General features: G+C 51.3%; 1 long non-coding RNA gene across 1 annotated transcript; it reads left to right on the top strand.

The window, feature by feature from the left end:
* Positions 1 to 288: 288 nt before the first annotated feature.
* LOC308059204 lies at positions 289 to 14161 on the top strand. Its single transcript, XR_013926167.1, has 2 exons — positions 289 to 9140; positions 11369 to 14161. It is a non-coding gene; the product is annotated as an uncharacterized lncRNA (long non-coding RNA).

The following is a 14161-nucleotide window of genomic DNA, read 5'->3' as shown; positions in this document are numbered from 1 at the left end:
CGGATGCCAGGCTGGTCTCCATGGCCTAGCCAGGAGCAGCAGGGCACGGCGTGCTTCCCCGCGCGTGAGGCGATGCGTCAGCCAGCCTCAGCAGCTGCACGCCCAGGCAGCACGGCCGAAACCCAGACTTACCTGGCCTGCTTGTTTGGGGCTGCAATGCTTTGCTTTTGCTTTGCTTTGCTTTTGCTTTGCTTTTGCTTTGCTTTGCTTTTGCTTTGCTTTTGCTTTGCTTTGCTTTGCTTTTGCTTTGCTTTTGCTTTTGCTTTGCTTTGCTTTTGCTTTGCTTTGCTTTGCTTCACTTTTGCTTCACTTTGCTTCACTTTTGCTTTGCTTTGCTTCGCTTTGCTTCACTTTTGCTTCGCTTTGCTTTGCTTCACTTCACTTTGGTTCTGTTCTAGTTTTGGGTTTGCTTTGCTCTGTTTTTCTTCTGTTTTGTTTTCGTCTCTCCTGTTTTGTTTTCTTTTCTTCTCTCCTGTTTTGTTCTCTTTTTTGCTTTTTAACAGGGAGTCCAGTTCTGCGTGGCAATCCCTCTTCCTCCTGACATCTGTGGCATTTTTTTCTGCATTTTAAAAAATTCGCTCCCAGAAGCAATTAGCAGGAGCATGTGCTGTTGCTGCATTTGCAGGAAGCACGCATCCTTCTCTACCCCGTACCCTTCCTCTTCCTCAGCCAGAGCTGCTCAGAGGTCACCTGGCACCTCCTGAGGAGACCCGCAGCATCACCCTGCGCTTTGCCCTCCTCTCACCGGGGACATCAGCCTTAGTGCAGCTCGGGGGGCTGCCGTCTGCTCGCCAACCTGGCAAAGTCGGTCCTTCCCCGGGAGCGGGGATGCGGGCATGTGGCAGCTCTGGGGACGGGGTGTGAGGCAGCAAAGCCAAGTCCTGCTAAATCTCCTAAGAAACAAGCAGCTTTGGTGTGTGGGGAGATGAAGCTGCTAAAAATCTCCACCTCCATCAGTCAGTGCCATTTGCTGGTGGTTTATTTTGCCCCGTTCCACCCTGAAGCAAAAGTTGAAACAGTGGCTGTGCCTGTGCAGCAAAGTTTCCCCAAAGTACCAAAGTCTCATTTGTAAGTCAAATGGATTTTTTTTGCCTCAGTTCTCACCTCTCACCTTCACCTATTTTTCTGGTTTTGGCATGGGCATATGTGTGCATATTGCACGTATGTACACGTGGAGGGACAGCTGGAAAACCTTAGTCCATACTCACTAGTAATTTAAAATAATGGAATTGCTCACTGGATACTGATGCTCTAAACGGTGGCAGCTGCAAACATGACGGTATTTTTACATTCATGCAGCCCTACTCGGGTCCCTGCCGGAGCAGCTGCCCTGCAGGGTGGGTTTTGGGGGGGCAGGATGGGGACAGGCTGCGCAGCCCCCCCCAGCTCCAGTGCCCAGCCAGGCAGCCCCCAAAGCACCCTCGTGTGCACCATGGGGCGCAGAGCTCCTGCTCTCCACCGGCCCTGATGGCGAGGTTCCAGACATGCCATTGCTTTGCTGATTGACTGGATACCAAGCAAAAACGAATTCCAAATCAAATAGAAGAATAAATGAGGTTTGTTATATTACAATGTAATAAAGGAAAATAGCATGCAGTATGGTAAGAGGAAATGGTACTGGCTGTTACACACAATATGATAAAAAAGCCATTGGAGCGAGCATCACATCATTACTGCAGAGCGTTACAGAGACTAAGGGAAGGAGACATCACCAGTTAGCACCTTCACATCACCCATGCCCATCCTTCGGCTGGGAGCCCTGTTGCACCCAGCGCCAGGAGTCTCTCAGGAACTGGGAGAATTCCTGCACGGTGCATCCACCCGGAGGTGAGGCTCCTGCCCAGTCCCGCAGCTTGCCCACCTTTAGACGCGGGGAAACCCAAAACCAGTTGGCACGCCTAGTGCATGCAGGTTTTTATGGTCAGGCCAAGTGCACCGCGGTGTGCCCTGTCTCCCGGTCCGCGAGGCTCACACGTGCCAGGGACATTGGCCCGGCGGCCAGGCACGTGCAGTCACCGGCACCACGCAGCCACACACGGTGTTTATTGTCTGGATGGTCCCGCTCGAATCTGGCTTGTTCAGGGGTCTCAGGCCAAACCCCACCTGCTCGCTAAAGTCGCCCTTGAGCTCCCCAAGCTCCTCATCCAAGTTAAACGATTCCTAATTAAAGACTTTTTCATCAGCAGTAATCAATTTAGCACATTTTCAGCGCAGCCACGCAGCAGCGCTGGGCAGGGTCCCCAGCCCCACTGCCCTCCCCGCAGCCGGGGATCCCCATCTGGGGGGGTCTCCCTACACACAGCCCCGAGCCCCCGAAATGCAGCTGAAAGGAGAGGAACAAGCTGCTGCCTCCATCCTAACCGGGCAGCCGTCCCCCTCCCACTCCGATGGCTGACCCCCAGCCCCGTGTGAGGGATCGATGGCCCCGGGTGGCGGGCAGAGAAGGTCCCAAAGGTGCCCCTGCCATCGCGCAGGGACCCTGGGGAGCCAGCCCTATCGGGGGGGGTGCCCCATGGCTGCTGGCAGGGGGACCGAGGGGCTCCTCGCCAGTGTGTGCTCAAGGTGGGAATGCGGGGGCAACAGTGGGGGCACAGCTTTGTTTTACACAGTCCTGATCACAATGGCTCAGCGAGTCCTGAAATTATTTTCTGCTCATTATCTGGGCTTTCTCTGGTAGAAGTGAGAACAGAACATGACCCCTTGAACTGTCCAAACCTCCAGTTTGGTCCTCTACCATCCGCACCCCTCCTGCAGGGGGGAAAAAAAAAAAGTGCTTTTTTGGCATTAATAAAAGTGTGTAGAGGATTATTCCCTTTGTTTTGACATCCACAGAGAAGACACACCAGGGGCTTCCTCCCAGGCAATGCCTGGCGGCACCTTGCTGCGCTTGCTGCATCGCGGCGGGGGAAACAGGAATAAAGCTGGCTCCCCTCCCTGGGCTGCGGGGCTTCTCCCTGGACCGTAACCCCCTAAAACACTGTTCTTGCGTCCTCGCATGCCTGTGCCAGGACTTGGCCTTACTTGCACATCCCACCTGGAGCAATTAGCTGGTACCGTAGGCAGCAGCAAAGCTGCCGGCTCTGAGTGGGTACAACAGCCCACAACATCTATATTCAGCAGCTAATGAGATCTGGAGTAAAACCTCAATTATGAAGCATATTTTATATGCATGTGTCTATATTTTTTCACTTTTTAAAATTGCTTTTTATGGCATATTTATGATTGACGGTATTTTTGGTTTTTCCATAGTGCAGATTGCATCCGACACAGGGTTTTTAGCCAGCACAAATGAGATGTAAGAAAAGAAGCGTGGCTGCAGGTATTTAGGGAGGTTAATGCCTTCCTCCCCGGATTAGTCCATCTGGCAGTCACAGGGAGCGTTTGTACAAATAAAATGAATCTTGTGTTCGTGCTGGGCCCTGTGTCCTCAGCCTAAGCCCCAGGCAGCAGATGCTCTCAGGTTGGTGGAGGGAAGGCTTGCATGCACTGCAGGCACCTGCAGAAGCTGTCGTTTGGGGAACCCCACGGCTTCAGCCCCAGTCAAATTACAAATTTCTGTAATTTGTTTCAGCATTTTGCTGAACACTTTGAACCAACTCACCAAAGCAAAGGGTTTGCACCCCAGTGGGTTAAGGAGCACTTTCAAGCCGATTCAGAAGTCCAGCAAAAATCTGCATGGACGTGCTTGGGTTTGGGTGAAATCAGGGTGGGTCAGAGAACGACCGGTCCCTGGGATGTGCCATCCCAGTGGGTTTGGGTAGCTGTGTTGGCTATGGGCTCAGACGTCTCAGGACACGCGTCTGGCAGGATTATTTTAATTATTTTCATGTATTTTAATCAAACCAACTGGTTTAGAGCAAAAAACGGACACAATGTCAGCCCACAAGCCCTGGGGCTCAGCTGCGTGAGCATCGTTGCTGCTCGTGGCTTTCAGTGCATCGCACAGAGGCCGGGTTGGACACTACCCTTGGGCCAGGGACCCGCACCCAGGGCTTGTCTCTGACCCGTGGCCGTGCCAGCCAGGTCCCCTTCAAGCAGCAAGTCGCCTGTGGGGGCTGGTGGTGAAATGCTTTTCTCCTCCCTGGGGGAAGGTCACCCACCACGAGCTCGTTTTCTGCCACTTTAATGATCACGGAATCAGCTGCTGCTGGGATGGAAACGCTGGCACCCAGGTACCCAAGGCAAAGCCCTTACACCCCGTCCCTCCCACTCAGGATGGTGGGTGGGTGGGTGCCCAGCCCGAGATGCAGCCTGGCTGCGCACGCTGCCCTGGGTGCGTGCAGGAGCGGGACAGGCAGGCACAAGTGCTACCTGCCTTGGACTTGTCCTGCAAAAAGCAAAAGGTTTCCTCGTCATCTGATCGCCAAAGGGAAGCTTTGGTTGGGGGTCACTGAGAGCGGTGAGAACCTCTAACGTAACAATTATATATATATATATATGTATATAGATATGTGTGTGTACATAGATATATATATATAAAGGTGAGGTGCTGCAAGATATCTGGGCACAAATCCTCCTCCCCCCTTACTGCATCTCATCAGTTTCCTCTTGTTTGTTCAGAGAGATTTGAGGGCATGCTTGGGCTGGCACTTAATTGCTTGTCTTAAGGACCTGAGTCTTTAATTAAAAGCCTGATATTGCAAGGCATGGAGAGGAGCCCTAAGTGGCACTCAAGGGTGTAAAATCCTAACTAAAGTGCTTCACCTTTCCTGGTTGTAATTTCTCCCTAGTTAAATAATTATTTTCCTTTTGCTAATATATCTCACTCCTCACTTTCTTGAGCTGTCTGTGCCGGGAACGGTTGTTATCTAGTCTGCTTTTCTCCTGATGGCACACCCTGAGATTTAAAATATTGTGGATGCTGGGGAAAGGGAATTTTCCTGCAAACTTTCAGCAGCTGGGGAAGGGGAACCAAACGCAAGTATTCTCAGTGCCAGCCACCCCTTTGGAAGAGACATCTCTGATTGCACCAGCCTGGGACGAGGTGGGTTGCACCCACTGTAGCAGCATGGGTGGAGGGTGGGGGGCAGCCAAGGCTGTGCCTCCATCCAGGCGGTGGTCCTGACGCACTGGAGTGGTGACGGCACAGCTGGGAGTGTCTCTCCTGTAGCAGTTGCCCCAAGAAGGGGGTTGGAGAAGTGCAGATGGTTGGATGGACCATGACATCCCTTCTAGCCAGCTCCAGTAGATGGCTCAGGTTATCTCTACTAGTTTTGTTTATGGAGCATTGTTACCAGATGCATCATTACACAAAAATGTCATCACAGGTTTAGCTCCTTTCCCAGGAATGGTCTGATTTGGCAGGCCACCAAGCCTCTGCTTCTCCTGCCCAACCTGGAGTTTGTCCGGGCACTTTAGCAAGCAAGCAGCCTCCCAGAACTTGCTTTCCACCCCTAGTCAAGACGAGGAGCTGCTGCACCGTATACAGCAGCCCTGGTAAAAGCAGTGCCATGAGGGCAGCAACAGCAGCAGGGGCTCAGCTCTCCCGGTGGCTCTCCTGGTTTCCCGGTGGCTCACAAGCCGGTTTCGGACCACAGCACGTTTGCCATCAGCCACCCCAGAGGTGGTTGCCTTTGCTCTGTGATTTGCACGGGGCAGGCAGAGCAGAGCTGCCTCCGATCTGCAGCCCATAAATCACTTTGCTGGGGGGGTCTGGAGCCCCCCTGCTGGAAAGCAGAGCTGTAGAAACCCAGACCCCTCTCAACAGCCCTGCACGTGTCACTGCCCGGGGATGTGCTGCTGGTCGCTTCATCAGCTGTTGGGTCTTTTCAACAGGCGCTGTTAATGGTGATGGGGGGGTGATGTAAAAGCTACAGCCATACGGCAGGAAGGCAGCACGGATTTAGTTTTCCCCAGCATTTTCTCATTCCTTTTGTTCCCGGGAGGGATGCTTTCACCGCCGTGCCCAAAGCGCAGTCAGTGGAGTGTTGCCACATGAGCAACCGGCCTGGCCTGGCGCAGCCCCCGCTCTGTTTTGCTTTCTAAATCTCCAGATTATTTGTATAATTAAGTGGCAACCAGAAAAGATCTTTTTAAAACCAGGTCTTTTAAAGGCTAATGGAAAATATTTGTATGTGTCTGCGTGGAATATTCCCTTGTTTCATATCTTACAGAAAAAAAGTGGTGTTTTCATTGACTTTTAAGGCGAATTTCAGTTGCCAGAAAGATCTGGATTAGCAGTGTACTTGATTCATCTTTTGGGGGCTGGAGTATGGTAGATTCGTCACTACAGCTTTAGCCAGGTGCTTAATGTCTTCTTTTCCCCCCAGCTGGCTGGATGTCTAGCTCTTGTAGATTTTAATAGGAATTAAACATGCTTATCCCTCTGAAATTTTTGAAAAATCTCGACATCAGTATTTTCCTTAAATAAGTATGGAGAGCACAGGCATGCAAAAGCTGCCCCGCTGCCTCCGGGCACTGCCACTGCTGCCACCCATGTCCAACGTCCTTTGCTTTCTTCTTCCAAAAGCACCAGGGCTGGGTATGGCAGCTCCAGAAAAGCATCAGTGATGAAGATGATTTAAAGATTAAACTCGGAGTGAGAGGAAGATCCCCTGCAGCACAGCTGGGGATGTCTGCATGGGGGAAGAAGAAAGGAAAGGGGAAAATCCCTGGTGGGAGCTGAGTAATCCTGCCAGAAGGTTTATGCCTTCAAAGGTCGGTGGTGCAGAGCCGCAAGGGGGTGTGAATCCCCACCCCTGCAGTGTGCCACCTCCCCTCCCGCCAGCCCCTGTTCCAAGCCTTACTCCTGTTTTCCAGGTGTCGGTGTTGGCAAGCTTTGTCATCGTGTAGAGCAGGACTAACCTCCTGATCCAGCCATTTAATAGCAGGATATGAGAGACAATGCTGCTGGCTTTTCCCTGCTCCCTAGCTGACGCACTTGGCCCCACAGTTTTCTCCTAGACCTGGCCAAGGAAGGTTCTGGGTGCTGTGATGGAGAGCTCTCTGCTTTGCCACACTACACGAGCCTAATTCCATCTACATGGGCTGAGGAACCTCACTGCTATGTGGAGCAATGAGTATATTCATGGTCTAACAAAGCCTTGCCAGTCTAATCGAAATAAAACCCAACAGGCTCTATTAATTCAGTTACTGTGTTGCAATGCATAATGCAAATTATCTAATCACTGCTATTTTTTTTTACTATTTTACCTTTTTCATGCATTGGTATGGCACATACTCTACATCTCTGGGTCTTTTGCAAGGAGAAGGACGTCAGTGATGGGGTTTCTTCTCCTGGTTCTTGGTCAAGAGCCCATTTGAGGCCATTTTTTACACATTTTCATCAATCTAGTTGAGCAATCTTTCTTTTGCTTTGTTTTTTTAATTTGTATGCAGATGTAGCTACATGGCCATCACTTGCATGGTAAGGGTCTGGCAAACCCTTCCTGTCATTTCCTTGCACAAAGCAAAGCTAAAGCTAAAAGCAAGTTAGGCACCAGTCAGGCAATTTGCTCTTACAGCAAAACACAAGTTAAAATAATGTCAAGAGTGCCCAAAACAAGTTTGTCCAAGGCATGAGGCCTCATGGCACTGACCCACCGCCTGCTTGCAGTGAGAGGGATGCTCCATCCCTGCAGCTGGCTCCCGCTCACCAAAATGTTCTGCTTCAAGAGTGCATCCGATGGATCCTCTTGCCAGGCAAAGTGTTTCCCAAAAGATGTCTGATTTTGAGGCAGCTTTTATTTTTCTTTTTCCTTTTTATAACCAGCCACTGAAGGCAAACCAACTCCCATTACCCAGAGCGCCAGGGTATGGAGCATCCCTCCCACCTGAGTCAGCAAACTCTTATCAGAGTTGGCTGAAATTTCTGCCAGCCTGGGGAGATGCTGGATATTTCTCAGGTCTTGCTGGTGTTGCTCCAGGTTTTGAGAGCTGTTAAACTGGCACCACTCCTTTTCATGTAAACCAGTTTATTGCACCCTCGTCTACGATTCTCCAGGCTTGTTTTGGCCAGTGATGTGACCCAGGCTGAACCACTGCCCGCACATGAAAAGCCTTTGGCAGGGTGGTACAGGCACAGCCCAGGCACAGCGCCTGATGCAATGCAAATAGTTACCATCAGCCCGATGGACACGGAGCTGTGGGGCCAGGGGAGCCTCTCCCGAGTAAAATGCTCAAGGTGTAAGCGCAGAATAGAGAGGCCAAGCTCTTAGGGTCAGCTGTAGTTTCATCATTTTTTGATGCTGCAGTCAAGATTCAGGGGTCATGCTTCTGGGAGCAGCATCGAACATCACGTGTGACACGGTGGGAGGTGGCCCAGAGCTGCTGGGAAAGGCAAGTGTGACAAGACTGAAATCAGCACAGAATCATTAAAAATAATGCAGTCCGATCTGAGGTTTTCTATTCATTTTAGTTATTTAGCAAATTCAATGGTTCTCAAACTCCCTGAAGGCCCAGTGTGCCCGTAGGTCATCAGTCTCCCGCAGACCCAGGCAAGCACCAATGCTTTTCAAGTGGCACAGACTTGGGTGAGTGCACTCGCCTCGCGGTTTCAGAGCTGCTTACATCCATGCAGTCCACACTGCTTAGGTGCTTTTTCAAGCTAAGGCGCTGTTAAATCTATGCAGTACAAAAGTGGAACATAAACAAGCCCTGTCCCTGATGTCCACGCCAACAATGTTCACGTTATGAGTAGGCGAGCATAGTGGAACTGGTCCGAAACACCCGCTAAGGGTGGGATAATGCCACGCAGACCCCAGGGACACCATGCAACCACCAAGTCACCCCAGATTTGATGTTAAACTGGTGCACTCGGTGCTTTGGCTCAATTCATCTCCTCCTGGCTCCGCTGGTTTGGAGGAGTTGTGTGTGATGTTGGATCAGCTGCTGTGGTGACACCCCCACCCACCCCCACCCCCCCCAGTCAGCTGCACGGGGAGGGGTGACGGTGGTGCATGTGTGTTCATTTTCTTCTGGTATTTAATGACCTGGCAGCTCTGGGCCAGGTGTGCCCCAAACACAGCCCTGAAGGGGACCTAGGGGGTTCTCCCTTGGACAGCTTCCAGCCACGCATGTGCTGAGGACCGACAGCGCATGTGCATGGGGATAGATGGAGAGACGACATCTAGTTGTACGTAAAATGCCTGGGATTTTGATACAGAGTCAGTGACTCAGCTGCCTTGCTCTAGTCCATGGCAGTAAATTACTTACTAATGAGTCACTCAAAAATTACTTATCCACGGCTGACCTCATCACGCTGCTTCGCCTTGCCAGGGAGCGGGGAGGGAGAGGGACCTCGGGGAGAGCTGCCTTGGCTCAGGCACCTGTCTGAGCTGCCAGAGCAGCGTCACTCACCCATGGGTGCGAAGGACAGCGAGTGTGGGTGAAAGTCCAGCCGCCTCACACCTCAGCAGGGTGCCACACGTCCCAGCTTTTCAGTGCAAGCCGTGCTGCAGAAAGGGGAAGGCAAACCCATCTCCGTGCCGTGCTGAAACCGAGGGCAAACACTGGCCGGTGGCAAAACCCCTGGTGCTGAGTGCCTCGGGTGGCATGGGCTGAGCCAGAGCAGCGGTGGTAGCATCTCTGCTAGGACCATGTCACTGTGGGGTCCTCAGCTCCACCTTTGGGCGCTCTGCACCCACGTGGCATCAGTGGGTGTGGGGGTATCAAGCACTGCTGAGGCAAAAATGCAGAAGTTTCCGAAACGGCTGCTTTTCCTGCAGCCAGTCTGTTGCTGTGCAGAGGAAATGTTATTTCTGACTAACTGCTTTATGGTTTCCTTATGCTGCTTCTGTGGAAAGTTTTTATTGGAGCAAGTATTTGCAATTCTGGCACTGCGTGAGGATGGCAGGGCTGGCGGCGGGAACACGATGTGTAACACCACCACTAACCAGCACCGGTGCATCATTTATGGTTTTTTAACATCCCATTAAAAATATCCCAAGGCTGTAAAGGCCTGGCCACCGTGGCGTGCCACATCCTGAGGCTGAGGGACTGCGGGGCTCAGGCACATGACGGTGATGGTCACAGCTATGGGTGACAAGCCGTTACCAACAGAATCCTGTACGCCACGGCTGCCTCCCCAGCCTCAGCCAGAGCTGCTGCGCTGGCCCAGTGCTGCAGCAAGTTTGGGGCCAGCTGGGCTGAAGCTGATGTAGGGGGACACCAGGGACGTGGCCAGCCCGGTGGTGCAAATCTTGCTTGCGGCATGGTGGGGGAGGGGATGCTGCCGAGCCTCGTGTGGCCGGCTGCGAGGGGAAGGCCCCCCGACTCGTGCGCTGGGGAAGCTGTTCCACCGGGGGTTTGCCAGGCAGGCGGAAAGGCGGGAGGGGAGGCAAACGTTCGTGGGAACTAAGGGAAGGAGTTGAGGCTGAAGCCACCCAAAACACTCACAAGGAGGGGAGGAACTTGCTGTACTGAAAAAATGTTGGTTGTGGAGCTTGAACGATGCCTGAGCACCACAGGAGGCAGGCATGGGTCAACGCTCTGGGGGACCTCCACCTCCACGCGATGCTCTTACAGCACGAGCCGTCTGCGGGGAACTGAAGAGCAGTTGTTTGCAACAGCCCAGGAAGCCAAAACCATTTCTATTTCAACTTTAATCCACATTTCTAACCCAGCTTGAAAACCTGTCGGCAGACATAGTATTTGGTGGTGCTGAAGCTGGGTGAGGCACACAGCTTAATGCCAGCAGGAGCTCCTGGAGGGAGGGTGAGCAAGCCCGGGAGAGGAGAGGCCACCCCACTTTGTTCTTCACATAATTGATCCTTAAACAGGAGAAGAAAGAAATTGTCTAACTATAAAAGAGAGATCATTCACTGAAATATTTGTCTAAAACAGATGGCTCTGGTGACTCATAAAATACTCCCCCCTGCTACAAGCTGGCTGAAAAGCAACTGTGGATTGCCATTTAGAAAAAATGACACACCATGGTGATGAACCTATCTAGGAAAAATAGAGGGAAAAAAGAGCACTCACGGGTCCCATTTAAAAGATAAAAAAGGTTTATCTGGACCAGTTCTGCAGCCTAGCACCAGCTTGGGAGTGCACGTGGGCAAGGATGGGGTGTGGGACATGTCAGGAACCAGTTTGTTACTGGTTGTTTTTCAGGATGAATTATATCACTCACAAACTCCCAGGGCACAGGGATTTTCACAAAGACCTTCAGCTTCTTGGGTTTGGTCACTTTGTGGCATCATTGGGTTCTCCTTCATTTGGGAGAAATTATAGGAAATGGCTGGTTTTGCCACAGCTTTTATGCCTTAAGTCCCCTTTTCTACCCTTCCAAATTCACCAAATTCTTTCCTTGTGTTGCTTTTGGCTCCTGGCCAGCCCCAAGCATGTGCTTCTTCCTTTCCACTGGCTACCTTCAGAAATATCTGCTGCTCTGCCCTCTCCTGCGACTTGACATTTTCACTCCTCTTAGAAAAGCTGACATTGTTCTTCAGCATTCACGTTGTGCTGGAAACCTTCAGAACCTGCGCACCTTCCTTGTGGCTGACCAAACGTCGCATAGCTGTTGCAATATTAGACTTTGACTTGAATAAAATACAACTTACATCTGCAGATACACTTTTAATTCAGCAGTTTTGACTCATCTGTTGCTCTTCATAGTGTACCTTTACAGTTAATGGGGCTACAGCTGGGGGCAGGGGGTGGTGCAGGTGCTTGTCCCTTGCCAAGTGAGCCAGCACCACACGGCTGCTGCACGCATCCCACCCGGGCATCCCTCCCTGGGCTCACACCAAGGGGCAGGGAAAATAAAGGCCACATCTGCTGCTGGTGGGGTGATGCCACCTCGTGCCTCCCCACCTGCAACCCCCTGATGGCTGGAAGCCTGGCTGATGCTCTGGACCCCGCTGGAGGAGGTCTTTCTACTTTTCCATGACGGCCAAGGAGAGCTCCGTGTGTGGCTTGCTGTAGGTAGGAGCGCTCCTTAGGGGGGCGAACCATAGTTTTGGCCCTTAAAATAGCTCTTTGGGCTGATGAGTTTGCTTGCTTGGTTTCTGCTGAAGGTTTCCCTTCAGGACTGTGCATTAGGAGTTTCTCAGCCTTTAGCTGAGTGGACAGCAGAATTAGGCTTTTAAGAAAGACCATTCAGAAAGCCTGCAAGCTATTGAAGTGAAGCGAATGTACACTGGAAAAGATCTGATTAACCATCTCCTTCCCTGTTTTCCAAGCTGATGCACCATCACTGGTTGCAGAATAAGGCTACTCTTGCCTGTGTTGACAGGGTATGGTGCATCCATCACTCCTGTGTGGTGGAACCTATGTACTATACACATACATGTATTTATGTACATATGTACGTGCACGTGTCTCGTAACTTACCTTATACACTACAGTACAATGGTGAAAGTCCCTTTCACTCCTTTTACCCGGGCAACTACTGGCTGCCATACAGAAAATGAGGAATGAGCACCGGGCTCCTTGTGTCTGCATGACCACAGCTGCAACTGGGGCCATGCCGCTGCCATGGCATTGCTAAAGAAAAATCAAATGGAAAAGCAGCTTTGAACCGTCCCAGCTCACGGCTGGGCTGGCAGAGGGCAGCCACGGCCTGTGCTCGGCCGTATCACCCTTGAGCTTACACACCTCGTGTTTTGGCGTGTTATGCTGCTGGGTATGGGAAAAATAAGCTTTTAGTGATATTTTTTAATTTGTCGGTAGCACACCAGCAGGCAAACAGCCACCAGCATCCCCTGCCCCTCGGAACGAAGGCCGAGGCTTCCCTCGGGCCGTGGCCCCTGCTAGGCTGGGAGAGCCAGGTGTGCTGCCAAAGGCCGTGGTGGACCTCGGTCTTACCTGGTTCGTGCTGGTTGGGCTGAAACGGTACCTATAAGCCCTCAACATCATTTTTCTCTTGTCTAAAAACCCAAAAGACATACTTCAAGGAAGACGTTTCCTTTGCTAACCCTTCCACCCCCCCTCCCAGCCCTGAAATCACCGCTTGGCAATGTCATGAGGTCTCAGAGCAGTTTAGGATTGATGCATTTGTTAAAACAGCCTGTCCAAAACCAGTTTTCTTTGCTTTAATAAGTTCAGAGGTTAAAACACACCAGAACTTTTAATCAGGTATTTTTAAACTGCTTATTTTAATCAGCTGCATTTAAATTTTGGCTCTATTTTTCTGCTTCCCTGAAGAAAAGCTGGCATTTCAAAAGCTCAGGGCTTCAGTTCAAGTGATTCACCCTGCTGCAGATACCATCTGAATCAAAACAAAGCACGCATCGAACCACCACACTCGCTAAAGGAGAATTAAGCCACTAAAAACATTTTTTTTAATTGGCCTTTATGAATAATCAAGACATATTTCCCCAATTGCTCTCTTTTAGCTTTGCTTTAGGAGATATAATCCCCTGCCTAAGACAACCCCGGCCAGTCTGAAATCCTCAAGGACAAAGAGGAGGCAGCGGCTGCACTTTCTGCAATGCACGGACCAGTCATTAAAATGTAATGCTGGCCATCCTCTTCCTCCCCGGAGGACAGCCGCCTGCCTCTTTGGCACACGACATACACATGACTTCGGAGGTATTCTCAGGGAACAATAGTGTTTTGCTTCTCTTTTTGTGAATCCTGCAGGCTGTTCCCCAAAAAAGAGGAGCTGCTACAAAGCATCATCCTCACGACCCTCATGATCCAGGCCGTTGCTTGGCCTCATGCATGAGTCCTCAGCCATCTTCCAGCCCAACGCACACCTTGCCCATCCCAGGAATCACAAGGCGGTTGGTTTTTTCCTTTTCCGTTTTCGGAGCCTCCGCTGTGCCCTTTCTCACCCACTTGTCCCCAGCCGTAGCGTCTGTCCCGCGCTGACAGGAGGTTTTGCCTGCAGGTCCAGCTCTCAGAATAGCAGCGTTCATCCTCCCAATCTGATCACCATTTTTACAGATCTCTCTGATCTCCTGCAGGCTGAGATGATAAAGCCACGGGGCAGTAGCCTGGCTTTTGCGAAATGGCAAAGTGGGTGCGCGCAGCCCCGAGCCCTGTGTCACCGGCGGGTGCACACCTGAGTGTCTGCGCCAAGTGGAAGGCTGGCGTCTGCAAGTGCGCAGCAGCCGGGACGGGATGGCTTCTCTTTGAAAAACCAGCAGAGACTGTGACACCAGGAACCGAGCCATTAAGGCAGGCACCAGAAGCAAAAAGACTGGTGATTAAATTAAATTAATAATTCACGTATTAAATTAAATAATTAAATAAACTATGTTAATAATCTATTAAA

The sequence above is a fragment of the Falco punctatus genome (assembly GCF_963210335.1).
Source record: "Falco punctatus genome assembly, chromosome: 2".
In the NCBI taxonomy this organism is placed as follows: domain Eukaryota; kingdom Metazoa; phylum Chordata; class Aves; order Falconiformes; family Falconidae; genus Falco; species Falco punctatus.
The sequence above is the reverse complement of the archived record's forward strand: the minus strand, read 5'-3'. Positions and strand labels throughout refer to the sequence as shown.